The 27,465-nt window shown below is 44.9% G+C and overlaps 57 non-coding genes across 57 annotated transcripts; all 57 read right to left on the bottom strand.

Annotated features, from left to right (window-relative positions):
* Window positions 1-289: 289 nt before the first annotated feature.
* Window positions 290-408, bottom strand: LOC134109790 (5S ribosomal RNA). The gene has a single exon (XR_009943185.1). It is a non-coding gene; the product is annotated as a 5S ribosomal RNA (ribosomal RNA).
* A 339-nt stretch (window positions 409-747) lies between these two features.
* Window positions 748-866, bottom strand: LOC134110603 (5S ribosomal RNA). Its single transcript, XR_009943988.1, has one exon. It is a non-coding gene; the product is annotated as a 5S ribosomal RNA (ribosomal RNA).
* A 339-nt stretch (window positions 867-1,205) lies between these two features.
* Window positions 1,206-1,324, bottom strand: LOC134110151 (5S ribosomal RNA). Its single transcript, XR_009943545.1, has one exon. It is a non-coding gene; the product is annotated as a 5S ribosomal RNA (ribosomal RNA).
* Window positions 1,325-1,718: 394 nt separating this feature from the next.
* Window positions 1,719-1,837, bottom strand: LOC134109904 (5S ribosomal RNA). The gene has a single exon (XR_009943299.1). It is a non-coding gene; the product is annotated as a 5S ribosomal RNA (ribosomal RNA).
* Window positions 1,838-2,176: 339 nt separating this feature from the next.
* On the bottom strand, window positions 2,177-2,295 carry LOC134109854 (5S ribosomal RNA). Its single transcript, XR_009943249.1, has one exon. It is a non-coding gene; the product is annotated as a 5S ribosomal RNA (ribosomal RNA).
* Window positions 2,296-2,689: 394 nt separating this feature from the next.
* LOC134110592 (5S ribosomal RNA) lies at window positions 2,690-2,808 on the bottom strand. Its single transcript, XR_009943977.1, has one exon. It is a non-coding gene; the product is annotated as a 5S ribosomal RNA (ribosomal RNA).
* Window positions 2,809-3,147: 339 nt separating this feature from the next.
* LOC134110023 (5S ribosomal RNA) lies at window positions 3,148-3,266 on the bottom strand. The gene has a single exon (XR_009943417.1). It is a non-coding gene; the product is annotated as a 5S ribosomal RNA (ribosomal RNA).
* A 339-nt stretch (window positions 3,267-3,605) lies between these two features.
* LOC134110150 (5S ribosomal RNA) lies at window positions 3,606-3,724 on the bottom strand. The gene has a single exon (XR_009943544.1). It is a non-coding gene; the product is annotated as a 5S ribosomal RNA (ribosomal RNA).
* Window positions 3,725-4,118: 394 nt separating this feature from the next.
* Window positions 4,119-4,237, bottom strand: LOC134110581 (5S ribosomal RNA). The gene has a single exon (XR_009943966.1). It is a non-coding gene; the product is annotated as a 5S ribosomal RNA (ribosomal RNA).
* A 339-nt stretch (window positions 4,238-4,576) lies between these two features.
* On the bottom strand, window positions 4,577-4,695 carry LOC134109853 (5S ribosomal RNA). Its single transcript, XR_009943248.1, has one exon. It is a non-coding gene; the product is annotated as a 5S ribosomal RNA (ribosomal RNA).
* A 394-nt stretch (window positions 4,696-5,089) lies between these two features.
* LOC134110570 (5S ribosomal RNA) lies at window positions 5,090-5,208 on the bottom strand. Its single transcript, XR_009943955.1, has one exon. It is a non-coding gene; the product is annotated as a 5S ribosomal RNA (ribosomal RNA).
* A 339-nt stretch (window positions 5,209-5,547) lies between these two features.
* Window positions 5,548-5,666, bottom strand: LOC134110559 (5S ribosomal RNA). The gene has a single exon (XR_009943944.1). It is a non-coding gene; the product is annotated as a 5S ribosomal RNA (ribosomal RNA).
* Window positions 5,667-6,005: 339 nt separating this feature from the next.
* On the bottom strand, window positions 6,006-6,124 carry LOC134109852 (5S ribosomal RNA). Its single transcript, XR_009943247.1, has one exon. It is a non-coding gene; the product is annotated as a 5S ribosomal RNA (ribosomal RNA).
* Window positions 6,125-6,518: 394 nt separating this feature from the next.
* Window positions 6,519-6,637, bottom strand: LOC134110134 (5S ribosomal RNA). Its single transcript, XR_009943528.1, has one exon. It is a non-coding gene; the product is annotated as a 5S ribosomal RNA (ribosomal RNA).
* Window positions 6,638-6,976: 339 nt separating this feature from the next.
* LOC134109851 (5S ribosomal RNA) lies at window positions 6,977-7,095 on the bottom strand. Its single transcript, XR_009943246.1, has one exon. It is a non-coding gene; the product is annotated as a 5S ribosomal RNA (ribosomal RNA).
* Window positions 7,096-7,489: 394 nt separating this feature from the next.
* On the bottom strand, window positions 7,490-7,608 carry LOC134110133 (5S ribosomal RNA). Its single transcript, XR_009943527.1, has one exon. It is a non-coding gene; the product is annotated as a 5S ribosomal RNA (ribosomal RNA).
* Window positions 7,609-7,947: 339 nt separating this feature from the next.
* On the bottom strand, window positions 7,948-8,066 carry LOC134110107 (5S ribosomal RNA). Its single transcript, XR_009943501.1, has one exon. It is a non-coding gene; the product is annotated as a 5S ribosomal RNA (ribosomal RNA).
* A 339-nt stretch (window positions 8,067-8,405) lies between these two features.
* LOC134110018 (5S ribosomal RNA) lies at window positions 8,406-8,524 on the bottom strand. Its single transcript, XR_009943412.1, has one exon. It is a non-coding gene; the product is annotated as a 5S ribosomal RNA (ribosomal RNA).
* A 394-nt stretch (window positions 8,525-8,918) lies between these two features.
* On the bottom strand, window positions 8,919-9,037 carry LOC134110548 (5S ribosomal RNA). Its single transcript, XR_009943933.1, has one exon. It is a non-coding gene; the product is annotated as a 5S ribosomal RNA (ribosomal RNA).
* A 339-nt stretch (window positions 9,038-9,376) lies between these two features.
* Window positions 9,377-9,495, bottom strand: LOC134110022 (5S ribosomal RNA). Its single transcript, XR_009943416.1, has one exon. It is a non-coding gene; the product is annotated as a 5S ribosomal RNA (ribosomal RNA).
* Window positions 9,496-9,834: 339 nt separating this feature from the next.
* On the bottom strand, window positions 9,835-9,953 carry LOC134110149 (5S ribosomal RNA). Its single transcript, XR_009943543.1, has one exon. It is a non-coding gene; the product is annotated as a 5S ribosomal RNA (ribosomal RNA).
* A 394-nt stretch (window positions 9,954-10,347) lies between these two features.
* On the bottom strand, window positions 10,348-10,466 carry LOC134110537 (5S ribosomal RNA). Its single transcript, XR_009943922.1, has one exon. It is a non-coding gene; the product is annotated as a 5S ribosomal RNA (ribosomal RNA).
* Window positions 10,467-10,805: 339 nt separating this feature from the next.
* Window positions 10,806-10,924, bottom strand: LOC134109850 (5S ribosomal RNA). The gene has a single exon (XR_009943245.1). It is a non-coding gene; the product is annotated as a 5S ribosomal RNA (ribosomal RNA).
* Window positions 10,925-11,318: 394 nt separating this feature from the next.
* On the bottom strand, window positions 11,319-11,437 carry LOC134110526 (5S ribosomal RNA). The gene has a single exon (XR_009943911.1). It is a non-coding gene; the product is annotated as a 5S ribosomal RNA (ribosomal RNA).
* Window positions 11,438-11,776: 339 nt separating this feature from the next.
* LOC134110515 (5S ribosomal RNA) lies at window positions 11,777-11,895 on the bottom strand. Its single transcript, XR_009943900.1, has one exon. It is a non-coding gene; the product is annotated as a 5S ribosomal RNA (ribosomal RNA).
* A 339-nt stretch (window positions 11,896-12,234) lies between these two features.
* LOC134109849 (5S ribosomal RNA) lies at window positions 12,235-12,353 on the bottom strand. The gene has a single exon (XR_009943244.1). It is a non-coding gene; the product is annotated as a 5S ribosomal RNA (ribosomal RNA).
* A 394-nt stretch (window positions 12,354-12,747) lies between these two features.
* Window positions 12,748-12,866, bottom strand: LOC134110132 (5S ribosomal RNA). The gene has a single exon (XR_009943526.1). It is a non-coding gene; the product is annotated as a 5S ribosomal RNA (ribosomal RNA).
* Window positions 12,867-13,205: 339 nt separating this feature from the next.
* Window positions 13,206-13,324, bottom strand: LOC134109848 (5S ribosomal RNA). Its single transcript, XR_009943243.1, has one exon. It is a non-coding gene; the product is annotated as a 5S ribosomal RNA (ribosomal RNA).
* Window positions 13,325-13,718: 394 nt separating this feature from the next.
* On the bottom strand, window positions 13,719-13,837 carry LOC134110016 (5S ribosomal RNA). The gene has a single exon (XR_009943410.1). It is a non-coding gene; the product is annotated as a 5S ribosomal RNA (ribosomal RNA).
* Window positions 13,838-14,176: 339 nt separating this feature from the next.
* LOC134109846 (5S ribosomal RNA) lies at window positions 14,177-14,295 on the bottom strand. The gene has a single exon (XR_009943241.1). It is a non-coding gene; the product is annotated as a 5S ribosomal RNA (ribosomal RNA).
* A 394-nt stretch (window positions 14,296-14,689) lies between these two features.
* Window positions 14,690-14,808, bottom strand: LOC134110504 (5S ribosomal RNA). The gene has a single exon (XR_009943889.1). It is a non-coding gene; the product is annotated as a 5S ribosomal RNA (ribosomal RNA).
* Window positions 14,809-15,147: 339 nt separating this feature from the next.
* On the bottom strand, window positions 15,148-15,266 carry LOC134110492 (5S ribosomal RNA). Its single transcript, XR_009943877.1, has one exon. It is a non-coding gene; the product is annotated as a 5S ribosomal RNA (ribosomal RNA).
* Window positions 15,267-15,605: 339 nt separating this feature from the next.
* On the bottom strand, window positions 15,606-15,724 carry LOC134109845 (5S ribosomal RNA). The gene has a single exon (XR_009943240.1). It is a non-coding gene; the product is annotated as a 5S ribosomal RNA (ribosomal RNA).
* Window positions 15,725-16,118: 394 nt separating this feature from the next.
* On the bottom strand, window positions 16,119-16,237 carry LOC134110131 (5S ribosomal RNA). Its single transcript, XR_009943525.1, has one exon. It is a non-coding gene; the product is annotated as a 5S ribosomal RNA (ribosomal RNA).
* Window positions 16,238-16,576: 339 nt separating this feature from the next.
* On the bottom strand, window positions 16,577-16,695 carry LOC134109844 (5S ribosomal RNA). The gene has a single exon (XR_009943239.1). It is a non-coding gene; the product is annotated as a 5S ribosomal RNA (ribosomal RNA).
* A 394-nt stretch (window positions 16,696-17,089) lies between these two features.
* Window positions 17,090-17,208, bottom strand: LOC134110130 (5S ribosomal RNA). Its single transcript, XR_009943524.1, has one exon. It is a non-coding gene; the product is annotated as a 5S ribosomal RNA (ribosomal RNA).
* Window positions 17,209-17,547: 339 nt separating this feature from the next.
* LOC134109843 (5S ribosomal RNA) lies at window positions 17,548-17,666 on the bottom strand. The gene has a single exon (XR_009943238.1). It is a non-coding gene; the product is annotated as a 5S ribosomal RNA (ribosomal RNA).
* A 394-nt stretch (window positions 17,667-18,060) lies between these two features.
* LOC134110481 (5S ribosomal RNA) lies at window positions 18,061-18,179 on the bottom strand. The gene has a single exon (XR_009943866.1). It is a non-coding gene; the product is annotated as a 5S ribosomal RNA (ribosomal RNA).
* Window positions 18,180-18,518: 339 nt separating this feature from the next.
* Window positions 18,519-18,637, bottom strand: LOC134110021 (5S ribosomal RNA). Its single transcript, XR_009943415.1, has one exon. It is a non-coding gene; the product is annotated as a 5S ribosomal RNA (ribosomal RNA).
* Window positions 18,638-18,976: 339 nt separating this feature from the next.
* On the bottom strand, window positions 18,977-19,095 carry LOC134110148 (5S ribosomal RNA). Its single transcript, XR_009943542.1, has one exon. It is a non-coding gene; the product is annotated as a 5S ribosomal RNA (ribosomal RNA).
* Window positions 19,096-19,489: 394 nt separating this feature from the next.
* On the bottom strand, window positions 19,490-19,608 carry LOC134110470 (5S ribosomal RNA). Its single transcript, XR_009943855.1, has one exon. It is a non-coding gene; the product is annotated as a 5S ribosomal RNA (ribosomal RNA).
* Window positions 19,609-19,947: 339 nt separating this feature from the next.
* Window positions 19,948-20,066, bottom strand: LOC134109842 (5S ribosomal RNA). The gene has a single exon (XR_009943237.1). It is a non-coding gene; the product is annotated as a 5S ribosomal RNA (ribosomal RNA).
* A 394-nt stretch (window positions 20,067-20,460) lies between these two features.
* LOC134110459 (5S ribosomal RNA) lies at window positions 20,461-20,579 on the bottom strand. The gene has a single exon (XR_009943844.1). It is a non-coding gene; the product is annotated as a 5S ribosomal RNA (ribosomal RNA).
* A 339-nt stretch (window positions 20,580-20,918) lies between these two features.
* LOC134110448 (5S ribosomal RNA) lies at window positions 20,919-21,037 on the bottom strand. Its single transcript, XR_009943833.1, has one exon. It is a non-coding gene; the product is annotated as a 5S ribosomal RNA (ribosomal RNA).
* Window positions 21,038-21,376: 339 nt separating this feature from the next.
* On the bottom strand, window positions 21,377-21,495 carry LOC134109840 (5S ribosomal RNA). The gene has a single exon (XR_009943235.1). It is a non-coding gene; the product is annotated as a 5S ribosomal RNA (ribosomal RNA).
* A 394-nt stretch (window positions 21,496-21,889) lies between these two features.
* LOC134110129 (5S ribosomal RNA) lies at window positions 21,890-22,008 on the bottom strand. Its single transcript, XR_009943523.1, has one exon. It is a non-coding gene; the product is annotated as a 5S ribosomal RNA (ribosomal RNA).
* Window positions 22,009-22,347: 339 nt separating this feature from the next.
* LOC134109839 (5S ribosomal RNA) lies at window positions 22,348-22,466 on the bottom strand. The gene has a single exon (XR_009943234.1). It is a non-coding gene; the product is annotated as a 5S ribosomal RNA (ribosomal RNA).
* Window positions 22,467-22,860: 394 nt separating this feature from the next.
* LOC134110128 (5S ribosomal RNA) lies at window positions 22,861-22,979 on the bottom strand. The gene has a single exon (XR_009943522.1). It is a non-coding gene; the product is annotated as a 5S ribosomal RNA (ribosomal RNA).
* Window positions 22,980-23,318: 339 nt separating this feature from the next.
* LOC134110106 (5S ribosomal RNA) lies at window positions 23,319-23,437 on the bottom strand. The gene has a single exon (XR_009943500.1). It is a non-coding gene; the product is annotated as a 5S ribosomal RNA (ribosomal RNA).
* Window positions 23,438-23,776: 339 nt separating this feature from the next.
* LOC134109838 (5S ribosomal RNA) lies at window positions 23,777-23,895 on the bottom strand. Its single transcript, XR_009943233.1, has one exon. It is a non-coding gene; the product is annotated as a 5S ribosomal RNA (ribosomal RNA).
* A 394-nt stretch (window positions 23,896-24,289) lies between these two features.
* On the bottom strand, window positions 24,290-24,408 carry LOC134110048 (5S ribosomal RNA). The gene has a single exon (XR_009943442.1). It is a non-coding gene; the product is annotated as a 5S ribosomal RNA (ribosomal RNA).
* Window positions 24,409-24,747: 339 nt separating this feature from the next.
* Window positions 24,748-24,866, bottom strand: LOC134110020 (5S ribosomal RNA). Its single transcript, XR_009943414.1, has one exon. It is a non-coding gene; the product is annotated as a 5S ribosomal RNA (ribosomal RNA).
* Window positions 24,867-25,205: 339 nt separating this feature from the next.
* On the bottom strand, window positions 25,206-25,324 carry LOC134110146 (5S ribosomal RNA). The gene has a single exon (XR_009943540.1). It is a non-coding gene; the product is annotated as a 5S ribosomal RNA (ribosomal RNA).
* A 394-nt stretch (window positions 25,325-25,718) lies between these two features.
* LOC134110127 (5S ribosomal RNA) lies at window positions 25,719-25,837 on the bottom strand. The gene has a single exon (XR_009943521.1). It is a non-coding gene; the product is annotated as a 5S ribosomal RNA (ribosomal RNA).
* A 339-nt stretch (window positions 25,838-26,176) lies between these two features.
* LOC134110105 (5S ribosomal RNA) lies at window positions 26,177-26,295 on the bottom strand. Its single transcript, XR_009943499.1, has one exon. It is a non-coding gene; the product is annotated as a 5S ribosomal RNA (ribosomal RNA).
* A 339-nt stretch (window positions 26,296-26,634) lies between these two features.
* Window positions 26,635-26,753, bottom strand: LOC134109837 (5S ribosomal RNA). The gene has a single exon (XR_009943232.1). It is a non-coding gene; the product is annotated as a 5S ribosomal RNA (ribosomal RNA).
* Window positions 26,754-27,147: 394 nt separating this feature from the next.
* On the bottom strand, window positions 27,148-27,266 carry LOC134110437 (5S ribosomal RNA). Its single transcript, XR_009943822.1, has one exon. It is a non-coding gene; the product is annotated as a 5S ribosomal RNA (ribosomal RNA).
* Window positions 27,267-27,465: the final 199 nt, after the last annotated feature.

Genomic DNA, 27,465 nt, shown 5'->3' with positions numbered 1-27,465 from the left:
AACCTAAAGGGAACTTTACTATTCTTCTTTGGTAAATCTAACATGTTTGGTTAGCACCTGTATTTCAACGGCTAAATTACAAACAAAAGTATGCCAATTGTTAAATGTTGATCAACACTAATTTAGCAACCATGAAACGGAATCATGTTTGATAATATTGTCTAAATGCCTTTCATATCCAACGTTAAAACAACAATAAACATGCATCTCTTCAACAATGTGATATACTTTTTGTAATTTGTAGGTGTACAATCTGCGGCGCTCTGCAGCTTTCAGAGAGAAGTGAAAAAGCTTACGGCACCTGGGATTCCCAGGCGGTCTTCCATCCAGGTACTAACCAGGCCCTGCTCTGCTTAGCTTCCGAGATCAAACGAGATCGGGCGGAACCAGAGAGGTATGGCCGTAAGCTGCTTTTTATCTTTTTCCTAATCCTTTATAATGCGTCAAAAAATTATGTCACGCCTGCCGTTGGCATCTTTGTGTGGGTTAAATAAGGGTATGCAAAGAAGGCTGTGACATCCTATGGCGAAAATTGGATGGACTAGAGAAGACCCGCCCAGGAGTCCCAGCCAATCGGTGGATGGCCATTGCAGTCCCCGCCACCTCAAATGGCCTGACGATGGTATGGACGTAAGCCACCTTTCATCTTCTTCCTATTGCATCTCTTCTACAATGTGATCAACTTTTTACAATTGTGTAGGTGTACAAGCTACGGCGCTGGGCGGCTTTCAGAGAGAGAAGTGAAAAAGCTTACGGCACCTGGGATTCCCAGGCGGTCTTCCATCCAGGTACTAACCAGGCCCTGCTCTGCTTAGCTTCCGAGATCAGACGAGATCGGGCGGAACCAGAGAGGTATGGCCGTAAGCTGCTTTTTATCTTTTTCCTAATCCTTTATAATGCGTCAAAAAATTATGTCACGCCTGCCGTTGGCATCTTTGTGTGGGTTAAATAAGGGTATGCAAAGAAGGCTGTGACATCCTATGGCGAAAATTGGATGGACTAGAGAAGACCCGCCCAGGAGTCCCAGCCAATCGGTGGATGGCCATTGCAGTCCCCGCCACCTCAAATGGCCTGACGATGGTATGGACGTAAGCCACCTTTCATCTTCTTCCTATTGCATCTCTTCTACAATGTGATCAACTTTTTACAATTGTGTAGGTGTACAAGCTACGGCGCTGGGCGGCTTTCAGAGAGAGAAGTGAAAAAGCTTACGGCACCTGGGATTCCCAGGCGGTCTTCCATTCAGGTACTAACCAGGCCCTGCTCTGCTTAGCTTCCGAGATCAGACGAGATTGGGCGGAACCAGAGAGGTATGGCCGTAAGCTGCTTTTCATCTTTTTCCTAATCCTTTAAAACGTGTCAAAGATAATCAGAAGTTTCTTTTTCTAAAATTGAAGCAGTTCTTAGCATTGGCAAGAGAGGTTCCTAAAGCCTGAAGGTAACTTTACTTTTCTTCACTGGCAATTCTAACATGTTTGGTTAGCACCTGTATTTCAACGGCTAAATTACAAACAAAAGTATGCCAATTGTTAAATGTTCATCAACACTAATTTAGCAACCATGAAACGGAATCATGTTTGATAATATTGTCTAAATGCCTTTCATATCCAACGTTAAAACAACAATAAACATGCATCTCTTCAACAATGTGATATACTTTTTGTAATTTGTAGGTGTACAATCTGCGGCGCTCTGCAGCTTTCAGAGAGAAGTGAAAAAGCTTACGGCACCTGGGATTCCCAGGCGGTCTTCCATCCAGGTACTAACCAGGCCCTGCTCTGCTTTGCTTCCGAGATCAGACGAGATCGGGCGGAACCAGAGAGGTATGGCCGTAAGCTGCTTTTTATCTTTTTCCTAATCCTTTATAATGCGTCAAAAAATTATGTCACGCCTGCCGTTGGCATCTTTGTGTGGGTTAAATAAGGGTATGCAAAGAAGGCTGTGACATCCTATGGCGAAAATTGGATGGACTAGAGAAGACCCGCCCAGGAGTCCCAGCCAATCGGTGGATGGCCATTGCAGTCCCCGCCACCTCAAATGGCCTGACGATGGTATGGACGTAAGCCACCTTTCATCTTCTTCCTATTGCATCTCTTCTACAATGTGATCAACTTTTTACAATTGTGTAGGTGTACAAGCTACGGCGCTGGGCGGCTTTCAGAGAGAGAAGTGAAAAAGCTTACGGCACCTGGGATTCCCAGGCGGTCTTCCATTCAGGTACTAACCAGGCCCTGCTCTGCTTAGCTTCCGAGATCAGACGAGATCGGGCGGAACCAGAGAGGTATGGCCGTAAGCTGCTTTTCATCTTTTTCCTAATCCTTTAAAACGTGTCAAAGATAATCAGAAGTTTCTTTTTCTAAAATTGAAGCAGTTCTTAGCATTGGCAAGAGAGGTTCCTAAAACCTAAAGGGAACTTTACTTTTCTTCTTTGGTAAATCTAACATGTTTGGTTAGCACCTGTATTTCAACGGCTAAATTACAAACAAAAGTATGCCAATTGTTAAATGTTGATCAACACTAATTTAGCAACCATGAAACGGAATCATGTTTGATAATATTGTCTAAATGCCTTTCATATCCAACGTTAAAACAACAATAAACATGCATCTCTTCAACAATGTGATATACTTTTTGTAATTTGTAGGTGTACAATCTGCGGCGCTCTGCAGCTTTCAGAGAGAAGTGAAAAAGCTTACGGCACCTGGGATTCCCAGGCGGTCTTCCATCCAGGTACTAACCAGGCCCTGCTCTGCTTAGCTTCCGAGATCAGACGAGATCGGGCGGAACCAGAGAGGTATGGCCGTAAGCTGCTTTTTATCTTTTTCCTAATCCTTTATAATGCGTCAAAAAATTATGTCACGCCTGCCGTTGGCATCTTTGTGTGGGTTAAATAAGGGTATGCAAAGAAGGCTGTGACATCCTATGGCGAAAATTGGATGGACTAGAGAAGACCCGCCCAGGAGTCCCAGCCAATCGGTGGATGGCCATTGCAGTCCCCGCCACCTCAAATGGCCTGACGATGGTATGGACGTAAGCCACCTTTCATCTTCTTCCTATTGCATCTCTTCTACAATGTGATCAACTTTTTACAATTGTGTAGGTGTACAAGCTACGGCGCTGGGCGGCTTTCAGAGAGAGAAGTGAAAAAGCTTACGGCACCTGGGATTCCCAGGCGGTCTTCCATCCAGGTACTAACCAGGCCCTGCTCTGCCTAGCTTCCGAGATCAGACGAGATCGGGCGGAACCAGAGAGGTATGGCCGTAAGCTGCTTTTTATCTTTTTCCTAATCCTTTATAATGCGTCAAAAAATTATGTCACGCCTGCCGTTGGCATCTTTGTGTGGGTTAAATAAGGGTATGCAAAGAAGGCTGTGACATCCTATGGCGAAAATTGGATGGACTAGAGAAGACCCGCCCAGGAGTCCCAGCCAATCGGTGGATGGCCATTGCAGTCCCCGCCACCTCAAATGGCCTGACGATGGTATGGACGTAAGCCACCTTTCATCTTCTTCCTATTGCATCTCTTCTACAATGTGATCAACTTTTTACAATTGTGTAGGTGTACAAGCTACGGCGCTGGGCGGCTTTCAGAGAGAGAAGTGAAAAAGCTTACGGCACCTGGGATTCCCAGGCGGTCTTCCATTCAGGTACTAACCAGGCCCTGCTCTGCTTAGCTTCCGAGATCAGACGAGATTGGGCGGAACCAGAGAGGTATGGCCGTAAGCTGCTTTTCATCTTTTTCCTAATCCTTTAAAACGTGTCAAAGATAATCAGAAGTTTCTTTTTCTAAAATTGAAGCAGTTCTTAGCATTGGCAAGAGAGGTTCCTAAAGCCTGAAGGTAACTTTACTTTTCTTCACTGGCAATTCTAACATGTTTGGTTAGCACCTGTATTTCAACGGCTAAATTACAAACAAAAGTATGCCAATTGTTAAATGTTCATCAACACTAATTTAGCAACCATGAAACGGAATCATGTTTGATAATATTGTCTAAATGCCTTTCATATCCAACGTTAAAACAACAATAAACATGCATCTCTTCAACAATGTGATATACTTTTTGTAATTTGTAGGTGTACAATCTGCGGCGCTCTGCAGCTTTCAGAGAGAAGTGAAAAAGCTTACGGCACCTGGGATTCCCAGGCGGTCTTCCATCCAGGTACTAACCAGGCCCTGCTCTGCTTAGCTTCCGAGATCAGACGAGATCGGGCGGAACCAGAGAGGTATGGCCGTAAGCTGCTTTTTATCTTTTTCCTAATCCTTTATAATGCGTCAAAAAATTATGTCACGCCTGCCGTTGGCATCTTTGTGTGGGTTAAATAAGGGTATGCAAAGAAGGCTGTGACATCCTATGGCGAAAATTGGATGGACTAGAGAAGACCCGCCCAGGAGTCCCAGCCAATCGGTGGATGGCCATTGCAGTCCCCGCCACCTCAAATGGCCTGACGATGGTATGGACGTAAGCCACCTTTCATCTTCTTCCTATTGCATCTCTTCTACAATGTGATCAACTTTTTACAATTGTGTAGGTGTACAAGCTACGGCGCTGGGCGGCTTTCAGAGAGAGAAGTGAAAAAGCTTACGGCACCTGGGATTCCCAGGCGGTCTTCCATTCAGGTACTAACCAGGCCCTGCTCTGCTTAGCTTCCGAGATCAGACGAGATCGGGCGGAACCAGAGAGGTATGGCCGTAAGCTGCTTTTCATCTTTTTCCTAATCCTTTAAAACGTGTCAAAGATAATCAGAAGTTTCTTTTTCTAAAATTGAAGCAGTTCTTAGCATTGGCAAGAGAGGTTCCTAAAACCTAAAGGGAACTTTACTTTTCTTCTTTGGTAAATCTAACATGTTTGGTTAGCACCTGTATTTCAACGGCTAAATTACAAACAAAAGTATGCCAATTGTTAAATGTTGATCAACACTAATTTAGCAACCATGAAACGGAATCATGTTTGATAATATTGTCTAAATGCCTTTCATATCCAACGTTAAAACAACAATAAACATGCATCTCTTCAACAATGTGATATACTTTTTGTAATTTGTAGGTGTACAATCTGCGGCGCTCTGCAGCTTTCAGAGAGAAGTGAAAAAGCTTACGGCACCTGGGATTCCCAGGCGGTCTTCCATCCAGGTACTAACCAGGCCCTGCTCTGCTTAGCTTCCGAGATCAGACGAGATCGGGCGGAACCAGAGAGGTATGGCCGTAAGCTGCTTTTTATCTTTTTCCTAATCCTTTATAATGCGTCAAAAAATTATGTCACGCCTGCCGTTGGCATCTTTGTGTGGGTTAAATAAGGGTATGCAAAGAAGGCTGTGACATCCTATGGCGAAAATTGGATGGACTAGAGAAGACCCGCCCAGGAGTCCCAGCCAATCGGTGGATGGCCATTGCAGTCCCCGCCACCTCAAATGGCCTGACGATGGTATGGACGTAAGCCACCTTTCATCTTCTTCCTATTGCATCTCTTCTACAATGTGATCAACTTTTTACAATTGTGTAGGTGTACAAGCTACGGCGCTGGGCGGCTTTCAGAGAGAGAAGTGAAAAAGCTTACGGCACCTGGGATTCCCAGGCGGTCTTCCATCCAGGTACTAACCAGGCCCTGCTCTGCTTAGCTTCCGAGATCAGACGAGATCGGGCGGAACCAGAGAGGTATGGCCGTAAGCTGCTTTTTATCTTTTTCCTAATCCTTTATAATGCGTCAAAAAATTATGTCACGCCTGCCGTTGGCATCTTTGTGTGGGTTAAATAAGGGTATGCAAAGAAGGCTGTGACATCCTATGGCGAAAATTGGATGGACTAGAGAAGACCCGCCCAGGAGTCCCAGCCAATCGGTGGATGGCCATTGCAGTCCCCGCCACCTCAAATGGCCTGACGATGGTATGGACGTAAGCCACCTTTCATCTTCTTCCTATTGCATCTCTTCTACAATGTGATCAACTTTTTACAATTGTGTAGGTGTACAAGCTACGGCGCTGGGCGGCTTTCAGAGAGAGAAGTGAAAAAGCTTACGGCACCTGGGATTCCCAGGCGGTCTTCCATTCAGGTACTAACCAGGCCCTGCTCTGCTTAGCTTCCGAGATCAGACGAGATCGGGCGGAACCAGAGAGGTATGGCCGTAAGCTGCTTTTCATCTTTTTCCTAATCCTTTAAAACGTGTCAAAGATAATCAGAAGTTTCTTTTTCTAAAATTGAAGCAGTTCTTAGCATTGGCAAGAGAGGTTCCTAAAACCTAAAGGGAACTTTACTTTTCTTCTTTGGTAAATCTAACATGTTTGGTTAGCACCTGTATTTCAACGGCTAAATTACAAACAAAAGTATGCCAATTGTTAAATGTTGATCAACACTAATTTAGCAACCATGAAACGGAATCATGTTTGATAATATTGTCTAAATGCCTTTCATATCCAACGTTAAAACAACAATAAACATGCATCTCTTCAACAATGTGATATACTTTTTGTAATTTGTAGGTGTACAATCTGCGGCGCTCTGCAGCTTTCAGAGAGAAGTGAAAAAGCTTACGGCACCTGGGATTCCCAGGCGGTCTTCCATCCAGGTACTAACCAGGCCCTGGTCTGCTTAGCTTCCGAGATCAGACGAGATCGGGCGGAAGCAGAGAGGTATGGCCGTAAGCTGCTTTTTATCTTTTTCCTAATCCTTTATAATGCGTCAAAAAATTATGTCACGCCTGCCGTTGGCATCTTTGTGTGGGTTAAATAAGGGTATGCAAAGAAGGCTGTGACATCCTATGGCGAAAATTGGATGGACTAGAGAAGACCCGCCCAGGAGTCCCAGCCAATCGGTGGATGGCCATTGCAGTCCCCGCCACCTCAAATGGCCTGACGATGGTATGGACGTAAGCCACCTTTCATCTTCTTCCTATTGCATCTCTTCTACAATGTGATCAACTTTTTACAATTGTGTAGGTGTACAAGCTACGGCGCTGGGCGGCTTTCAGAGAGAGAAGTGAAAAAGCTTACGGCACCTGGGATTCCCAGGCGGTCTTCCATTCAGGTACTAACCAGGCCCTGCTCTGCTTAGCTTCCGAGATCAGACGAGATCGGGCGGAACCAGAGAGGTATGGCCGTAAGCTGCTTTTCATCTTTTTCCTAATCCTTTAAAACGTGTCAAAGATAATCAGAAGTTTCTTTTTCTAAAATTGAAGCAGTTCTTAGCATTGGCAAGAGAGGTTCCTAAAGCCTGAAGGTAACTTTACTTTTCTTCACTGGCAATTCTAACATGTTGGGTTAGCACCTGTATTTCAACGGCTAAATTACAAACAAAAGTATGCCAATTGTTAAATGTTGATCAACACTAATTTAGCAACCATGAAACGGAATCATGTTTGATAATATTGTCTAAATGCCTTTCATATCCAACGTTAAAACAACAATAAACATGCATCTCTTCAACAATGTGATATACTTTTTGTAATTTGTAGGTGTACAATCTGCGGCGCTCTGCAGCTTTCAGAGAGAAGTGAAAAAGCTTACGGCACCTGGGATTCCCAGGCGGTCTTCCATCCAGGTACTAACCAGGCCCTGGTCTGCTTAGCTTCCGAGATCAGACGAGATCGGGCGGAAGCAGAGAGGTATGGCCGTAAGCTGCTTTTTATCTTTTTCCTAATCCTTTATAATGCGTCAAAAAATTATGTCACGCCTGCCGTTGGCATCTTTGTGTGGGTTAAATAAGGGTATGCAAAGAAGGCTGTGACATCCTATGGCGAAAATTGGATGGACTAGAGAAGACCCGCCCAGGAGTCCCAGCCAATCGGTGGATGGCCATTGCAGTCCCCGCCACCTCAAATGGCCTGACGATGGTATGGACGTAAGCCACCTTTCATCTTCTTCCTATTGCATCTCTTCTACAATGTGATCAACTTTTTACAATTGTGTAGGTGTACAAGCTACGGCGCTGGGCGGCTTTCAGAGAGAGAAGTGAAAAAGCTTACGGCACCTGGGATTCCCAGGCGGTCTTCCATCCAGGTACTAACCAGGCCCTGCTCTGCTTAGCTTCCAAGATCAGACGAGATCGGGCGGAAGCAGAGAGGTATGACCGTAAGCTGCTTTTTATCTTTTTCCTAATCCTTTATAATGCGTCAAAAAATTATGTCACGCCTGCCGTTGGCATCTTTGTGTGGGTTAAATAAGGGTATGCAAAGAAGGCTGTGACATCCTATGGCGAAAATTGGATGGACTAGAGAAGACCCGCCCAGGAGTCCCAGCCAATCGGTGGATGGCCATTGCAGTCCCCGCCACCTCAAATGGCCTGACGATGGTATGGACGTAAGCCACCTTTCATCTTCTTCCTATTGCATCTCTTCTACAATGTGATCAACTTTTTACAATTGTGTAGGTGTACAAGCTACGGCGCTGGGCGGCTTTCAGAGAGAGAAGTGAAAAAGCTTACGGCACCTGGGATTCCCAGGCGATCTTCCATTCAGGTACTAACCAGGCCCTGCTCTGCTTAGCTTCCGAGATCAGACGAGATCGGGCGGAACCAGAGAGGTATGGCCGTAAGCTGCTTTTCATCTTTTTCCTAATCCTTTAAAACGTGTCAAAGATAATCAGAAGTTTCTTTTTCTAAAATTGAAGCAGTTCTTAGCATTGGCAAGAGAGGTTCCTAAAACCTAAAGGGAACTTTACTATTCTTCTTTGGTAAATCTAACATGTTTGGTTAGCACCTGTATTTCAACGGCTAAATTACAAACAAAAGTATGCCAATTGTTAAATGTTGATCAACACTAATTTAGCAACCATGAAACGGAATCATGTTTGATAATATTGTCTAAATGCCTTTCATATCCAACGTTAAAACAACAATAAACATGCATCTCTTCAACAATGTGATATACTTTTTGTAATTTGTAGGTGTACAATCTGCGGCGCTCTGCAGCTTTCAGAGAGAAGTGAAAAAGCTTACGGCACCTGGGATTCCCAGGCGGTCTTCCATCCAGGTACTAACCAGGCCCTGCTCTGCTTAGCTTCCGAGATCAGACGAGATCGGGCGGAACCAGAGAGGTATGGCCGTAAGCTGCTTTTTATCTTTTTCCTAATCCTTTATAATGCGTCAAAAAATTATGTCACGCCTGCCGTTGGCATCTTTGTGTGGGTTAAATAAGGGTATGCAAAGAAGGCTGTGACATCCTATGGCGAAAATTGGATGGACTAGAGAAGACCCGCCCAGGAGTCCCAGCCAATCGGTGGATGGCCATTGCAGTCCCCGCCACCTCAAATGGCCTGACGATGGTATGGACGTAAGCCACCTTTCATCTTCTTCCTATTGCATCTCTTCTACAATGTGATCAACTTTTTACAATTGTGTAGGTGTACAAGCTACGGCGCTGGGCGGCTTTCAGAGAGAGAAGTGAAAAAGCTTACGGCACCTGGGATTCCCAGGCGGTCTTCCATCCAGGTACTAACCAGGCCCTGCTCTGCCTAGCTTCCGAGATCAGACGAGATCGGGCGGAACCAGAGAGGTATGGCCGTAAGCTGCTTTTTATCTTTTTCCTAATCCTTTATAATGCGTCAAAAAATTATGTCACGCCTGCCGTTGGCATCTTTGTGTGGGTTAAATAAGGGTATGCAAAGAAGGCTGTGACATCCTATGGCGAAAATTGGATGGACTAGAGAAGACCCGCCCAGGAGTCCCAGCCAATCGGTGGATGGCCATTGCAGTCCCCGCCACCTCAAATGGCCTGACGATGGTATGGACGTAAGCCACCTTTCATCTTCTTCCTATTGCATCTCTTCTACAATGTGATCAACTTTTTACAATTGTGTAGGTGTACAAGCTACGGCGCTGGGCGGCTTTCAGAGAGAGAAGTGAAAAAGCTTACGGCACCTGGGATTCCCAGGCGGTCTTCCATTCAGGTACTAACCAGGCCCTGCTCTGCTTAGCTTCCGAGATCAGACGAGATTGGGCGGAACCAGAGAGGTATGGCCGTAAGCTGCTTTTCATCTTTTTCCTAATCCTTTAAAACGTGTCAAAGATAATCAGAAGTTTCTTTTTCTAAAATTGAAGCAGTTCTTAGCATTGGCAAGAGAGGTTCCTAAAGCCTGAAGGTAACTTTACTTTTCTTCACTGGCAATTCTAACATGTTTGGTTAGCACCTGTATTTCAACGGCTAAATTACAAACAAAAGTATGCCAATTGTTAAATGTTGATCAACACTAATTTAGCAACCATGAAACGGAATCATGTTTGATAATATTGTCTAAATGCCTTTCATATCCAACGTTAAAACAACAATAAACATGCATCTCTTCAACAATGTGATATACTTTTTGTAATTTGTAGGTGTACAATCTGCGGCGCTCTGCAGCTTTCAGAGAGAAGTGAAAAAGCTTACGGCACCTGGGATTCCCAGGCGGTCTTCCATCCAGGTACTAACCAGGCCCTGCTCTGCTTAGCTTCCGAGATCAGACGAGATCGGGCGGAACCAGAGAGGTATGGCCGTAAGCTGCTTTTTATCTTTTTCCTAATCCTTTATAATGCGTCAAAAAATTATGTCACGCCTGCCGTTGGCATCTTTGTGTGGGTTAAATAAGGGTATGCAAAGAAGGCTGTGACATCCTATGGCGAAAATTGGATGGACTAGAGAAGACCCGCCCAGGAGTCCCAGCCAATCGGTGGATGGCCATTGCAGTCCCCGCCACCTCAAATGGCCTGACGATGGTATGGACGTAAGCCACCTTTCATCTTCTTCCTATTGCATCTCTTCTACAATGTGATCAACTTTTTACAATTGTGTAGGTGTACAAGCTACGGCGCTGGGCGGCTTTCAGAGAGAGAAGTGAAAAAGCTTACGGCACCTGGGATTCCCAGGCGGTCTTCCATTCAGGTACTAACCAGGCCCTGCTCTGCTTAGCTTCCGAGATCAGACGAGATCGGGCGGAACCAGAGAGGTATGGCCGTAAGCTGCTTTTCATCTTTTTCCTAATCCTTTAAAACGTGTCAAAGATAATCAGAAGTTTCTTTTTCTAAAATTGAAGCAGTTCTTAGCATTGGCAAGAGAGGTTCCTAAAACCTAAAGGGAACTTTACTTTTCTTCTTTGGTAAATCTAACATGTTTGGTTAGCACCTGTATTTCAACGGCTAAATTACAAACAAAAGTATGCCAATTGTTAAATGTTGATCAACACTAATTTAGCAACCATGAAACGGAATCATGTTTGATAATATTGTCTAAATGCCTTTCATATCCAACGTTAAAACAACAATAAACATGCATCTCTTCAACAATGTGATATACTTTTTGTAATTTGTAGGTGTACAATCTGCGGCGCTCTGCAGCTTTCAGAGAGAAGTGAAAAAGCTTACGGCACCTGGGATTCCCAGGCGGTCTTCCATCCAGGTACTAACCAGGCCCTGCTCTGCTTAGCTTCCGAGATCAGACGAGATCGGGCGGAACCAGAGAGGTATGGCCGTAAGCTGCTTTTTATCTTTTTCCTAATCCTTTATAATGCGTCAAAAAATTATGTCACGCCTGCCGTTGGCATCTTTGTGTGGGTTAAATAAGGGTATGCAAAGAAGGCTGTGACATCCTATGGCGAAAATTGGATGGACTAGAGAAGACCCGCCCAGGAGTCCCAGCCAATCGGTGGATGGCCATTGCAGTCCCCGCCACCTCAAATGGCCTGACGATGGTATGGACGTAAGCCACCTTTCATCTTCTTCCTATTGCATCTCTTCTACAATGTGATCAACTTTTTACAATTGTGTAGGTGTACAAGCTACGGCGCTGGGCGGCTTTCAGAGAGAGAAGTGAAAAAGCTTACGGCACCTGGGATTCCCAGGCGGTCTTCCATCCAGGTACTAACCAGGCCCTGCTCTGCTTAGCTTCCGAGATCAGACGAGATCGGGCGGAACCAGAGAGGTATGGCCGTAAGCTGCTTTTTATCTTTTTCCTAATCCTTTATAATGCGTCAAAAAATTATGTCACGCCTGCCGTTGGCATCTTTGTGTGGGTTAAATAAGGGTATGCAAAGAAGGCTGTGACATCCTATGGCGAAAATTGGATGGACTAGAGAAGACCCGCCCAGGAGTCCCAGCCAATCGGTGGATGGCCATTGCAGTCCCCGCCACCTCAAATGGCCTGACGATGGTATGGACGTAAGCCACCTTTCATCTTCTTCCTATTGCATCTCTTCTACAATGTGATCAACTTTTTACAATTGTGTAGGTGTACAAGCTACGGCGCTGGGCGGCTTTCAGAGAGAGAAGTGAAAAAGCTTACGGCACCTGGGATTCCCAGGCGGTCTTCCATTCAGGTACTAACCAGGCCCTGCTCTGCTTAGCTTCCGAGATCAGACGAGATCGGGCGGAACCAGAGAGGTATGGCCGTAAGCTGCTTTTCATCTTTTTCCTAATCCTTTAAAACGTGTCAAAGATAATCAGAAGTTTCTTTTTCTAAAATTGAAGCAGTTCTTAGCATTGGCAAGAGAGGTTCCTAAAACCTAAAGGGAACTTTACTTTTCTTCTTTGGTAAATCTAACATGTTTGGTTAGCACCTGTATTTCAACGGCTAAATTACAAACAAAAGTATGCCAATTGTTAAATGTTGATCAACACTAATTTAGCAACCATGAAACGGAATCATGTTTGATAATATTGTCTAAATGCCTTTCATATCCAACGTTAAAACAACAATAAACATGCATCTCTTCAACAATGTGATATACTTTTTGTAATTTGTAGGTGTACAATCTGCGGCGCTCTGCAGCTTTCAGAGAGAAGTGAAAAAGCTTACGGCACCTGGGATTCCCAGGCGGTCTTCCATCCAGGTACTAACCAGGCCCTGGTCTGCTTAGCTTCCGAGATCAGACGAGATCGGGCGGAAGCAGAGAGGTATGGCCGTAAGCTGCTTTTTATCTTTTTCCTAATCCTTTATAATGCGTCAAAAAATTATGTCACGCCTGCCGTTGGCATCTTTGTGTGGGTTAAATAAGGGTATGCAAAGAAGGCTGTGACATCCTATGGCGAAAATTGGATGGACTAGAGAAGACCCGCCCAGGAGTCCCAGCCAATCGGTGGATGGCCATTGCAGTCCCCGCCACCTCAAATGGCCTGACGATGGTATGGACGTAAGCCACCTTTCATCTTCTTCCTATTGCATCTCTTCTACAATGTGATCAACTTTTTACAATTGTGTAGGTGTACAAGCTACGGCGCTGGGCGGCTTTCAGAGAGAGAAGTGAAAAAGCTTACGGCACCTGGGATTCCCAGGCGGTCTTCCATTCAGGTACTAACCAGGCCCTGCTCTGCTTAGCTTCCGAGATCAGACGAGATCGGGCGGAACCAGAGAGGTATGGCCGTAAGCTGCTTTTCATCTTTTTCCTAATCCTTTAAAACGTGTCAAAGATAATCAGAAGTTTCTTTTTCTAAAATTGAAGCAGTTCTTAGCATTGGCAAGAGAGGTTCCTAAAGCCTGAAGGTAACTTTACTTTTCTTCACTGGCAATTCTAACATGTTGGGTTAGCACCTGTATTTCAACGGCTAAATTACAAACAAAAGTATGCCAATTGTTAAATGTTGATCAACACTAATTTAGCAACCATGAAACGGAATCATGTTTGATAATATTGTCTAAATGCCTTTCATATCCAACGTTAAAACAACAATAAACATGCATCTCTTCAACAATGTGATATACTTTTTGTAATTTGTAGGTGTACAATCTGCGGCGCTCTGCAGCTTTCAGAGAGAAGTGAAAAAGCTTACGGCACCTGGGATTCCCAGGCGGTCTTCCATCCAGGTACTAACCAGGCCCTGGTCTGCTTAGCTTCCGAGATCAGACGAGATCGGGCGGAACCAGAGAGGTATGGCCGTAAGCTGCTTTTTATCTTTTTCCTAATCCTTTATAATGCGTCAAAAAATTATGTCACGCCTGCCGTTGGCATCTTTGTGTGGGTTAAATAAGGGTATGCAAAGAAGGCTGTGACATCCTATGGCGAAAATTGGATGGACTAGAGAAGACCCGCCCAGGAGTCCCAGCCAATCGGTGGATGGCCATTGCAGTCCCCGCCACCTCAAATGGCCTGACGATGGTATGGACGTAAGCCACCTTTCATCTTCTTCCTATTGCATCTCTTCTACAATGTGATCAACTTTTTACAATTGTGTAGGTGTACAAGCTACGGCGCTGGGCGGCTTTCAGAGAGAGAAGTGAAAAAGCTTACGGCACCTGGGATTCCCAGGCGGTCTTCCATTCAGGTACTAACCAGGCCCTGCTCTGCTTAGCTTCCGAGATCAGACGAGATCGGGCGGAACCAGAGAGGTATGGCCGTAAGCTGCTTTTCATCTTTTTCCTAATCCTTTAAAACGTGTCAAAGATAATCAGAAGTTTCTTTTTCTAAAATTGAAGCAGTTCTTAGCATTGGCAAGAGAGGTTCCTAAAACCTAAAGGGAACTTTACTTTTCTTCTTTGGTAAATCTAACATGTTTGGTTAGCACCTGTATTTCAACGGCTAAATTACAAACAAAAGTATGCCAATTGTTAAATGTTGATCAACACTAATTTAGCAACCATGAAACGGAATCATGTTTGATAATATTGTCTAAATGCCTTTCATATCCAACGTTAAAACAACAATAAACATGCATCTCTTCAACAATGTGATATACTTTTTGTAATTTGTAGGTGTACAATCTGCGGCGCTCTGCAGCTTTCAGAGAGAAGTGAAAAAGCTTACGGCACCTGGGATTCCCAGGCGGTCTTCCATCCAGGTACTAACCAGGCCCTGCTCTGCTTAGCTTCCGAGATCAGACGAGATCGGGCGGAACCAGAGAGGTATGGCCGTAAGCTGCTTTTTATCTTTTTCCTAATCCTTTATAATGCGTCAAAAAATTATGTCACGCCTGCCGTTGGCATCTTTGTGTGGGTTAAATAAGGGTATGCAAAGAAGGCTGTGACATCCTATGGCGAAAATTGGATGGACTAGAGAAGACCCGCCCAGGAGTCCCAGCCAATCGGTGGATGGCCATTGCAGTCCCCGCCACCTCAAATGGCCTGACGATGGTATGGACGTAAGCCACCTTTCATCTTCTTCCTATTGCATCTCTTCTACAATGTGATCAACTTTTTACAATTGTGTAGGTGTACAAGCTACGGCGCTGGGCGGCTTTCAGAGAGAGAAGTGAAAAAGCTTACGGCACCTGGGATTCCCAGGCGGTCTTCCATCCAGGTACTAACCAGGCCCTGCTCTGCTTAGCTTCCGAGATCAGACGAGATCGGGCGGAACCAGAGAGGTATGGCCGTAAGCTGCTTTTTATCTTTTTCCTAATCCTTTATAATGCGTCAAAAAATTATGTCACGCCTGCCGTTGGCATCTTTGTGTGGGTTAAATAAGGGTATGCAAAGAAGGCTGTGACATCCTATGGCGAAAATTGGATGGACTAGAGAAGACCCGCCCAGGAGTCCCAGCCAATCGGTGGATGGCCATTGCAGTCCCCGCCACCTCAAATGGCCTGACGATGGTATGGACGTAAGCCACCTTTCATCTTCTTCCTATTGCATCTCTTCTACAATGTGATCAACTTTTTACAATTGTGTAGGTGTACAAGCTACGGCGCTGGGCGGCTTTCAGAGAGAGAAGTGAAAAAGCTTACGGCACCTGGGATTCCCAGGCGGTCTTCCATTCAGGTACTAACCAGGCCCTGCTCTGCTTAGCTTCCGAGATCAGACGAGATCGGGCGGAACCAGAGAGGTATGGCCGTAAGCTGCTTTTCATCTTTTTCCTAATCCTTTAAAACGTGTCAAAGATAATCAGAAGTTTCTTTTTCTAAAATTGAAGCAGTTCTTAGCATTGGCAAGAGAGGTTCCTAAAACCTAAAGGGAACTTTACTTTTCTTCTTTGGTAAATCTAACATGTTTGGTTAGCACCTGTATTTCAACGGCTAAATTACAAACAAAAGTATGCCAATTGTTAAATGTTGATCAACACTAATTTAGCAACCATGAAACGGAATCATGTTTGATAATATTGTCTAAATGCCTTTCATATCCAACGTTAAAACAACAATAAACATGCATCTCTTCAACAATGTGATATACTTTTTGTAATTTGTAGGTGTACAATCTGCGGCGCTCTGCAGCTTTCAGAGAGAAGTGAAAAAGCTTACGGCACCTGGGATTCCCAGGCGGTCTTCCATCCAGGTACTAACCAGGCCCTGGTCTGCTTAGCTTCCGAGATCAGACGAGATCGGGCGGAAGCAGAGAGGTATGGCCGTAAGCTGCTTTTTATCTTTTTCCTAATCCTTTATAATGCGTCAAAAAATTATGTCACGCCTGCCGTTGGCATCTTTGTGTGGGTTAAATAAGGGTATGCAAAGAAGGCTGTGACATCCTATGGCGAAAATTGGATGGACTAGAGAAGACCCGCCCAGGAGTCCCAGCCAATCGGTGGATGGCCATTGCAGTCCCCGCCACCTCAAATGGCCTGACGATGGTATGGACGTAAGCCACCTTTCATCTTCTTCCTATTGCATCTCTTCTACAATGTGATCAACTTTTTACAATTGTGTAGGTGTACAAGCTACGGCGCTGGGCGGCTTTCAGAGAGAGAAGTGAAAAAGCTTACGGCACCTGGGATTCCCAGGCGGTCTTCCATTCAGGTACTAACCAGGCCCTGCTCTGCTTAGCTTCCGAGATCAGACGAGATCGGGCGGAACCAGAGAGGTATGGCCGTAAGCTGCTTTTCATCTTTTTCCTAATCCTTTAAAACGTGTCAAAGATAATCAGAAGTTTCTTTTTCTAAAATTGAAGCAGTTCTTAGCATTGGCAAGAGAGGTTCCTAAAGCCTGAAGGTAACTTTACTTTTCTTCACTGGCAATTCTAACATGTTGGGTTAGCACCTGTATTTCAACGGCTAAATTACAAACAAAAGTATGCCAATTGTTAAATGTTGATCAACACTAATTTAGCAACCATGAAACGGAATCATGTTTGATAATATTGTCTAAATGCCTTTCATATCCAACGTTAAAACAACAATAAACATGCATCTCTTCAACAATGTGATATACTTTTTGTAATTTGTAGGTGTACAATCTGCGGCGCTCTGCAGCTTTCAGAGAGAAGTGAAAAAGCTTACGGCACCTGGGATTCCCAGGCGGTCTTCCATCCAGGTACTAACCAGGCCCTGGTCTGCTTAGCTTCCGAGATCAGACGAGATCGGGCGGAAGCAGAGAGGTATGGCCGTAAGCTGCTTTTTATCTTTTTCCTAATCCTTTATAATGCGTCAAAAAATTATGTCACGCCTGCCGTTGGCATCTTTGTGTGGGTTAAATAAGGGTATGCAAAGAAGGCTGTGACATCCTATGGCGAAAATTGGATGGACTAGAGAAGACCCGCCCAGGAGTCCCAGCCAATCGGTGGATGGCCATTGCAGTCCCCGCCACCTCAAATGGCCTGACGATGGTATGGACGTAAGCCACCTTTCATCTTCTTCCTATTGCATCTCTTCTACAATGTGATCAACTTTTTACAATTGTGTAGGTGTACAAGCTACGGCGCTGGGCGGCTTTCAGAGAGAGAAGTGAAAAAGCTTACGGCACCTGGGATTCCCAGGCGGTCTTCCATTCAGGTACTAACCAGGCCCTGCTCTGCTTAGCTTCCGAGATCAGACGAGATCGGGCGGAACCAGAGAGGTATGGCCGTAAGCTGCTTTTCATCTTTTTCCTAATCCTTTAAAACGTGTCAAAGATAATCAGAAGTTTCTTTTTCTAAAATTGAAGCAGTTCTTAGCATTGGCAAGAGAGGTTCCTAAAACCTAAAGGGAACTTTACTATTCTTCTTTGGTAAATCTAACATGTTTGGTTAGCACCTGTATTTCAACGGCTAAATTACAAACAAAAGTATGCCAATTGTTAAATGTTGATCAACACTAATTTAGCAACCATGAAACGGAATCATGTTTGATAATATTGTCTAAATGCCTTTCATATCCAACGTTAAAACAACAATAAACATGCATCTCTTCAACAATGTGATATACTTTTTGTAATTTGTAGGTGTACAATCTGCGGCGCTCTGCAGCTTTCAGAGAGAAGTGAAAAAGCTTACGGCACCTGGGATTCCCAGGCGGTCTTCCATCCAGGTACTAACCAGGCCCTGCTCTGCTTAGCTTCCGAGATCAGACGAGATCGGGCGGAACCAGAGAGGTATGGCCGTAAGCTGCTTTTTATCTTTTTCCTAATCCTTTATAATGCGTCAAAAAATTATGTCACGCCTGCCGTTGGCATCTTTGTGTGGGTTAAATAAGGGTATGCAAAGAAGGCTGTGACATCCTATGGCGAAAATTGGATGGACTAGAGAAGACCCGCCCAGGAGTCCCAGCCAATCGGTGGATGGCCATTGCAGTCCCCGCCACCTCAAATGGCCTGACGATGGTATGGACGTAAGCCACCTTTCATCTTCTTCCTATTGCATCTCTTCTACAATGTGATCAACTTTTTACAATTGTGTAGGTGTACAAGCTACGGCGCTGGGCGGCTTTCAGAGAGAGAAGTGAAAAAGCTTACGGCACCTGGGATTCCCAGGCGGTCTTCCATCCAGGTACTAACCAGGCCCTGCTCTGCCTAGCTTCCGAGATCAGACGAGATCGGGCGGAACCAGAGAGGTATGGCCGTAAGCTGCTTTTTATCTTTTTCCTAATCCTTTATAATGCGTCAAAAAATTATGTCACGCCTGCCGTTGGCATCTTTGTGTGGGTTAAATAAGGGTATGCAAAGAAGGCTGTGACATCCTATGGCGAAAATTGGATGGACTAGAGAAGACCCGCCCAGGAGTCCCAGCCAATCGGTGGATGGCCATTGCAGTCCCCGCCACCTCAAATGGCCTGACGATGGTATGGACGTAAGCCACCTTTCATCTTCTTCCTATTGCATCTCTTCTACAATGTGATCAACTTTTTACAATTGTGTAGGTGTACAAGCTACGGCGCTGGGCGGCTTTCAGAGAGAGAAGTGAAAAAGCTTACGGCACCTGGGATTCCCAGGCGGTCTTCCATTCAGGTACTAACCAGGCCCTGCTCTGCTTAGCTTCCGAGATCAGACGAGATTGGGCGGAACCAGAGAGGTATGGCCGTAAGCTGCTTTTCATCTTTTTCCTAATCCTTTAAAACGTGTCAAAGATAATCAGAAGTTTCTTTTTCTAAAATTGAAGCAGTTCTTAGCATTGGCAAGAGAGGTTCCTAAAGCCTGAAGGTAACTTTACTTTTCTTCACTGGCAATTCTAACATGTTTGGTTAGCACCTGTATTTCAACGGCTAAATTACAAACAAAAGTATGCCAATTGTTAAATGTTGATCAACACTAATTTAGCAACCATGAAACGGAATCATGTTTGATAATATTGTCTAAATGCCTTTCATATCCAACGTTAAAACAACAATAAACATGCATCTCTTCAACAATGTGATATACTTTTTGTAATTTGTAGGTGTACAATCTGCGGCGCTCTGCAGCTTTCAGAGAGAAGTGAAAAAGCTTACGGCACCTGGGATTCCCAGGCGGTCTTCCATCCAGGTACTAACCAGGCCCTGCTCTGCTTAGCTTCCGAGATCAGACGAGATCGGGCGGAACCAGAGAGGTATGGCCGTAAGCTGCTTTTTATCTTTTTCCTAATCCTTTATAATGCGTCAAAAAATTATGTCACGCCTGCCGTTGGCATCTTTGTGTGGGTTAAATAAGGGTATGCAAAGAAGGCTGTGACATCCTATGGCGAAAATTGGATGGACTAGAGAAGACCCGCCCAGGAGTCCCAGCCAATCGGTGGATGGCCATTGCAGTCCCCGCCACCTCAAATGGCCTGACGATGGTATGGACGTAAGCCACCTTTCATCTTCTTCCTATTGCATCTCTTCTACAATGTGATCAACTTTTTACAATTGTGTAGGTGTACAAGCTACGGCGCTGGGCGGCTTTCAGAGAGAGAAGTGAAAAAGCTTACGGCACCTGGGATTCCCAGGCGGTCTTCCATTCAGGTACTAACCAGGCCCTGCTCTGCTTAGCTTCCGAGATCAGACGAGATCGGGCGGAACCAGAGAGGTATGGCCGTAAGCTGCTTTTCATCTTTTTCCTAATCCTTTAAAACGTGTCAAAGATAATCAGAAGTTTCTTTTTCTAAAATTGAAGCAGTTCTTAGCATTGGCAAGAGAGGTTCCTAAAACCTAAAGGGAACTTTACTTTTCTTCTTTGGTAAATCTAACATGTTTGGTTAGCACCTGTATTTCAACGGCTAAATTACAAACAAAAGTATGCCAATTGTTAAATGTTGATCAACACTAATTTAGCAACCATGAAACGGAATCATGTTTGATAATATTGTCTAAATGCCTTTCATATCCAACGTTAAAACAACAATAAACATGCATCTCTTCAACAATGTGATATACTTTTTGTAATTTGTAGGTGTACAATCTGCGGCGCTCTGCAGCTTTCAGAGAGAAGTGAAAAAGCTTACGGCACCTGGGATTCCCAGGCGGTCTTCCATCCAGGTACTAACCAGGCCCTGCTCTGCTTAGCTTCCGAGATCAGACGAGATCGGGCGGAACCAGAGAGGTATGGCCGTAAGCTGCTTTTTATCTTTTTCCTAATCCTTTATAATGCGTCAAAAAATTATGTCACGCCTGCCGTTGGCATCTTTGTGTGGGTTAAATAAGGGTATGCAAAGAAGGCTGTGACATCCTATGGCGAAAATTGGATGGACTAGAGAAGACCCGCCCAGGAGTCCCAGCCAATCGGTGGATGGCCATTGCAGTCCCCGCCACCTCAAATGGCCTGACGATGGTATGGACGTAAGCCACCTTTCATCTTCTTCCTATTGCATCTCTTCTACAATGTGATCAACTTTTTACAATTGTGTAGGTGTACAAGCTACGGCGCTGGGCGGCTTTCAGAGAGAGAAGTGAAAAAGCTTACGGCACCTGGGATTCCCAGGCGGTCTTCCATCCAGGTACTAACCAGGCCCTGCTCTGCTTAGCTTCCGAGATCAGACGAGATCGGGCGGAACCAGAGAGGTATGGCCGTAAGCTGCTTTTTATCTTTTTCCTAATCCTTTATAATGCGTCAAAAAATTATGTCACGCCTGCCGTTGGCATCTTTGTGTGGGTTAAATAAGGGTATGCAAAGAAGGCTGTGACATCCTATGGCGAAAATTGGATGGACTAGAGAAGACCCGCCCAGGAGTCCCAGCCAATCGGTGGATGGCCATTGCAGTCCCCGCCACCTCAAATGGCCTGACGATGGTATGGACGTAAGCCACCTTTCATCTTCTTCCTATTGCATCTCTTCTACAATGTGATCAACTTTTTACAATTGTGTAGGTGTACAAGCTACGGCGCTGGGCGGCTTTCAGAGAGAGAAGTGAAAAAGCTTACGGCACCTGGGATTCCCAGGCGGTCTTCCATTCAGGTACTAACCAGGCCCTGCTCTGCTTAGCTTCCGAGATCAGACGAGATCGGGCGGAACCAGAGAGGTATGGCCGTAAGCTGCTTTTCATCTTTTTCCTAATCCTTTAAAACGTGTCAAAGATAATCAGAAGTTTCTTTTTCTAAAATTGAAGCAGTTCTTAGCATTGGCAAGAGAGGTTCCTAAAACCTAAAGGGAACTTTACTTTTCTTCTTTGGTAAATCTAACATGTTTGGTTAGCACCTGTATTTCAACGGCTAAATTACAAACAAAAGTATGCCAATTGTTAAATGTTGATCAACACTAATTTAGCAACCATGAAACGGAATCATGTTTGATAATATTGTCTAAATGCCTTTCATATCCAACGTTAAAACAACAATAAACATGCATCTCTTCAACAATGTGATATACTTTTTGTAATTTGTAGGTGTACAATCTGCGGCGCTCTGCAGCTTTCAGAGAGAAGTGAAAAAGCTTACGGCACCTGGGATTCCCAGGCGGTCTTCCATCCAGGTACTAACCAGGCCCTGGTCTGCTTAGCTTCCGAGATCAGACGAGATCGGGCGGAAGCAGAGAGGTATGGCCGTAAGCTGCTTTTTATCTTTTTCCTAATCCTTTATAATGCGTCAAAAAATTATGTCACGCCTGCCGTTGGCATCTTTGTGTGGGTTAAATAAGGGTATGCAAAGAAGGCTGTGACATCCTATGGCGAAAATTGGATGGACTAGAGAAGACCCGCCCAGGAGTCCCAGCCAATCGGTGGATGGCCATTGCAGTCCCCGCCACCTCAAATGGCCTGACGATGGTATGGACGTAAGCCACCTTTCATCTTCTTCCTATTGCATCTCTTCTACAATGTGATCAACTTTTTACAATTGTGTAGGTGTACAAGCTACGGCGCTGGGCGGCTTTCAGAGAGAGAAGTGAAAAAGCTTACGGCACCTGGGATTCCCAGGCGGTCTTCCATTCAGGTACTAACCAGGCCCTGCTCTGCTTAGCTTCCGAGATCAGACGAGATCGGGCGGAACCAGAGAGGTATGGCCGTAAGCTGCTTTTCATCTTTTTCCTAATCCTTTAAAACGTGTCAAAGATAATCAGAAGTTTCTTTTTCTAAAATTGAAGCAGTTCTTAGCATTGGCAAGAGAGGTTCCTAAAGCCTGAAGGTAACTTTACTTTTCTTCACTGGCAATTCTAACATGTTGGGTTAGCACCTGTATTTCAACGGCTAAATTACAAACAAAAGTATGCCAATTGTTAAATGTTGATCAACACTAATTTAGCAACCATGAAACGGAATCATGTTTGATAATATTGTCTAAATGCCTTTCATATCCAACGTTAAAACAACAATAAACATGCATCTCTTCAACAATGTGATATACTTTTTGTAATTTGTAGGTGTACAATCTGCGGCGCTCTGCAGCTTTCAGAGAGAAGTGAAAAAGCTTACGGCACCTGGGATTCCCAGGCGGTCTTCCATCCAGGTACTAACCAGGCCCTGGTCTGCTTAGCTTCCGAGATCAGACGAGATCGGGCGGAAGCAGAGAGGTATGGCCGTAAGCTGCTTTTTATCTTTTTCCTAATCCTTTATAATGCGTCAAAAAATTATGTCACGCCTGCCGTTGGCATCTTTGTGTGGGTTAAATAAGGGTATGCAAAGAAGGCTGTGACATCCTATGGCGAAAATTGGATGGACTAGAGAAGACCCGCCCAGGAGTCCCAGCCAATCGGTGGATGGCCATTGCAGTCCCCGCCACCTCAAATGGCCTGACGATGGTATGGACGTAAGCCACCTTTCATCTTCTTCCTATTGCATCTCTTCTACAATGTGATCAACTTTTTACAATTGTGTAGGTGTACAAGCTACGGCGCTGGGCGGCTTTCAGAGAGAGAAGTGAAAAAGCTTACGGCACCTGGGATTCCCAGGCGGTCTTCCATCCAGGTACTAACCAGGCCCTGCTCTGCTTAGCTTCCAAGATCAGACGAGATCGGGCGGAAGCAGAGAGGTATGACCGTAAGCTGCTTTTTATCTTTTTCCTAATCCTTTATAATGCGTCAAAAAATTATGTCACGCCTGCCGTTGGCATCTTTGTGTGGGTTAAATAAGGGTATGCAAAGAAGGCTGTGACATCCTATGGCGAAAATTGGATGGACTAGAGAAGACCCGCCCAGGAGTCCCAGCCAATCGGTGGATGGCCATTGCAGTCCCCGCCACCTCAAATGGCCTGACGATGGTATGGACGTAAGCCACCTTTCATCTTCTTCCTATTGCATCTCTTCTACAATGTGATCAACTTTTTACAATTGTGTAGGTGTACAAGCTACGGCGCTGGGCGGCTTTCAGAGAGAGAAGTGAAAAAGCTTACGGCACCTGGGATTCCCAGGCGGTCTTCCATTCAGGTACTAACCAGGCCCTGCTCTGCTTAGCTTCCGAGATCAGACGAGATCGGGCGGAACCAGAGAGGTATGGCCGTAAGCTGCTTTTCATCTTTTTCCTAATCCTTTAAAACGTGTCAAAGATAATCAGAAGTTTCTTTTTCTAAAATTGAAGCAGTTCTTAGCATTGGCAAGAGAGGTTCCTAAAACCTAAAGGGAACTTTACTATTCTTCTTTGGTAAATCTAACATGTTTGGTTAGCACCTGTATTTCAACGGCTAAATTACAAACAAAAGTATGCCAATTGTTAAATGTTGATCAACACTAATTTAGCAACCATGAAACGGAATCATGTTTGATAATATTGTCTAAATGCCTTTCATATCCAACGTTAAAACAACAATAAACATGCATCTCTTCAACAATGTGATATACTTTTTGTAATTTGTAGGTGTACAATCTGCGGCGCTCTGCAGCTTTCAGAGAGAAGTGAAAAAGCTTACGGCACCTGGGATTCCCAGGCGGTCTTCCATCCAGGTACTAACCAGGCCCTGCTCTGCTTAGCTTGCGAGATCAGACGAGATCGGGCGGAACCAGAGAGGTATGGCCGTAAGCTGCTTTTTATCTTTTTCCTAATCCTTTATAATGCGTCAAAAAATTATGTCACGCCTGCCGTTGGCATCTTTGTGTGGGTTAAATAAGGGTATGCAAAGAAGGCTGTGACATCCTATGGCGAAAATTGGATGGACTAGAGAAGACCCGCCCAGGAGTCCCAGCCAATCGGTGGATGGCCATTGCAGTCCCCGCCACCTCAAATGGCCTGACGATGGTATGGACGTAAGCCACCTTTCATCTTCTTCCTATTGCATCTCTTCTACAATGTGATCAACTTTTTACAATTGTGTAGGTGTACAAGCTACGGCGCTGGGCGGCTTTCAGAGAGAGAAGTGAAAAAGCTTACGGCACCTGGGATTCCCAGGCGGTCTTCCATCCAGGTACTAACCAGGCCCTGCTCTGCCTAGCTTCCGAGATCAGACGAGATCGGGCGGAACCAGAGAGGTATGGCCGTAAGCTGCTTTTTATCTTTTTCCTAATCCTTTATAATGCGTCAAAAAATTATGTCACGCCTGCCGTTGGCATCTTTGTGTGGGTTAAATAAGGGTATGCAAAGAAGGCTGTGACATCCTATGGCGAAAATTGGATGGACTAGAGAAGACCCGCCCAGGAGTCCCAGCCAATCGGTGGATGGCCATTGCAGTCCCCGCCACCTCAAATGGCCTGACGATGGTATGGACGTAAGCCACCTTTCATCTTCTTCCTATTGCATCTCTTCTACAATGTGATCAACTTTTTACAATTGTGTAGGTGTACAAGCTACGGCGCTGGGCGGCTTTCAGAGAGAGAAGTGAAAAAGCTTACGGCACCTGGGATTCCCAGGCGGTCTTCCATTCAGGTACTAACCAGGCCCTGCTCTGCTTAGCTTCCGAGATCAGACGAGATTGGGCGGAACCAGAGAGGTATGGCCGTAAGCTGCTTTTCATCTTTTTCCTAATCCTTTAAAACGTGTCAAAGATAATCAGAAGTTTCTTTTTCTAAAATTGAAGCAGTTCTTAGCATTGGCAAGAGAGGTTCCTAAAGCCTGAAGGTAACTTTACTTTTCTTCACTGGCAATTCTAACATGTTTGGTTAGCACCTGTATTTCAACGGCTAAATTACAAACAAAAGTATGCCAATTGTTAAATGTTGATCAACACTAATTTAGCAACCATGAAACGGAATCATGTTTGATAATATTGTCTAAATGCCTTTCATATCCAACGTTAAAACAACAATAAACATGCATCTCTTCAACAATGTGATATACTTTTTGTAATTTGTAGGTGTACAATCTGCGGCGCTCTGCAGCTTTCAGAGAGAAGTGAAAAAGCTTACGGCACCTGGGATTCCCAGGCGGTCTTCCATCCAGGTACTAACCAGGCCCTGGTCTGCTTAGCTTCCGAGATCAGACGAGATCGGGCGGAAGCAGAGAGGTATGGCCGTAAGCTGCTTTTTATCTTTTTCCTAATCCTTTATAATGCGTCAAAAAATTATGTCACGCCTGCCGTTGGCATCTTTGTGTGGGTTAAATAAGGGTATGCAAAGAAGGCTGTGACATCCTATGGCGAAAATTGGATGGACTAGAGAAGACCCGCCCAGGAGTCCCAGCCAATCGGTGGATGGCCATTGCAGTCCCCGCCACCTCAAATGGCCTGACGATGGTATGGACGTAAGCCACCTTTCATCTTCTTCCTATTGCATCTCTTCTACAATGTGATCAACTTTTTACAATTGTGTAGGTGTACAAGCTACGGCGCTGGGCGGCTTTCAGAGAGAGAAGTGAAAAAGCTTACGGCACCTGGGATTCCCAGGCGGTCTTCCATCCAGGTACTAACCAGGCCCTGCTCTGCTTAGCTTCCAAGATCAGACGAGATCGGGCGGAAGCAGAGAGGTATGACCGTAAGCTGCTTTTTATCTTTTTCCTAATCCTTTATAATGCGTCAAAAAATTATGTCACGCCTGCCGTTGGCATCTTTGTGTGGGTTAAATAAGGGTATGCAAAGAAGGCTGTGACATCCTATGGCGAAAATTGGATGGACTAGAGAAGACCCGCCCAGGAGTCCCAGCCAATCGGTGGATGGCCATTGCAGTCCCCGCCACCTCAAATGGCCTGACGATGGTATGGACGTAAGCCACCTTTCATCTTCTTCCTATTGCATCTCTTCTACAATGTGATCAACTTTTTACAATTGTGTAGGTGTACAAGCTACGGCGCTGGGCGGCTTTCAGAGAGAGAAGTGAAAAAGCTTACGGCACCTGGGATTCCCAGGCGGTCTTCCATTCAGGTACTAACCAGGCCCTGCTCTGCTTAGCTTCCGAGATCAGACGAGATCGGGCGGAACCAGAGAGGTATGGCCGTAAGCTGCTTTTCATCTTTTTCCTAATCCTTTAAAACGTGTCAAAGATAATCAGAAGTTTCTTTTTCTAAAATTGAAGCAGTTCTTAGCATTGGCAAGAGAGGTTCCTAAAACCTAAAGGGAACTTTACTATTCTTCTTTGGTAAATCTAACATGTTTGGTTAGCACCTGTATTTCAACGGCTAAATTACAAACAAAAGTATGCCAATTGTTAAATGTTGATCAACACTAATTTAGCAACCATGAAACGGAATCATGTTTGATAATATTGTCTAAATGCCTTTCATATCCAACGTTAAAACAACAATAAACATGCATCTCTTCAACAATGTGATATACTTTTTGTAATTTGTAGGTGTACAATCTGCGGCGCTCTGCAGCTTTCAGAGAGAAGTGAAAAAGCTTACGGCACCTGGGATTCCCAGGCGGTCTTCCATCCAGGTACTAACCAGGCCCTGCTCTGCTTAGCTTCCGAGATCAGACGAGATCGGGCGGAACCAGAGAGGTATGGCCGTAAGCTGCTTTTTATCTTTTTCCTAATCCTTTATAATGCGTCAAAAAATTATGTCACGCCTGCCGTTGGCATCTTTGTGTGGGTTAAATAAGGGTATGCAAAGAAGGCTGTGACATCCTATGGCGAAAATTGGATGGACTAGAGAAGACCCGCCCAGGAGTCCCAGCCAATCGGTGGATGGCCATTGCAGTCCCCGCCACCTCA

Source organism: Pungitius pungitius, unplaced genomic scaffold (assembly GCF_949316345.1).
Source record: "Pungitius pungitius unplaced genomic scaffold, fPunPun2.1 scaffold_37, whole genome shotgun sequence".
Lineage (NCBI taxonomy): Eukaryota > Metazoa > Chordata > Actinopteri > Perciformes > Gasterosteidae > Pungitius > Pungitius pungitius.
The sequence above is the reverse complement of the archived record's forward strand: the minus strand, read 5'-3'. Positions and strand labels throughout refer to the sequence as shown.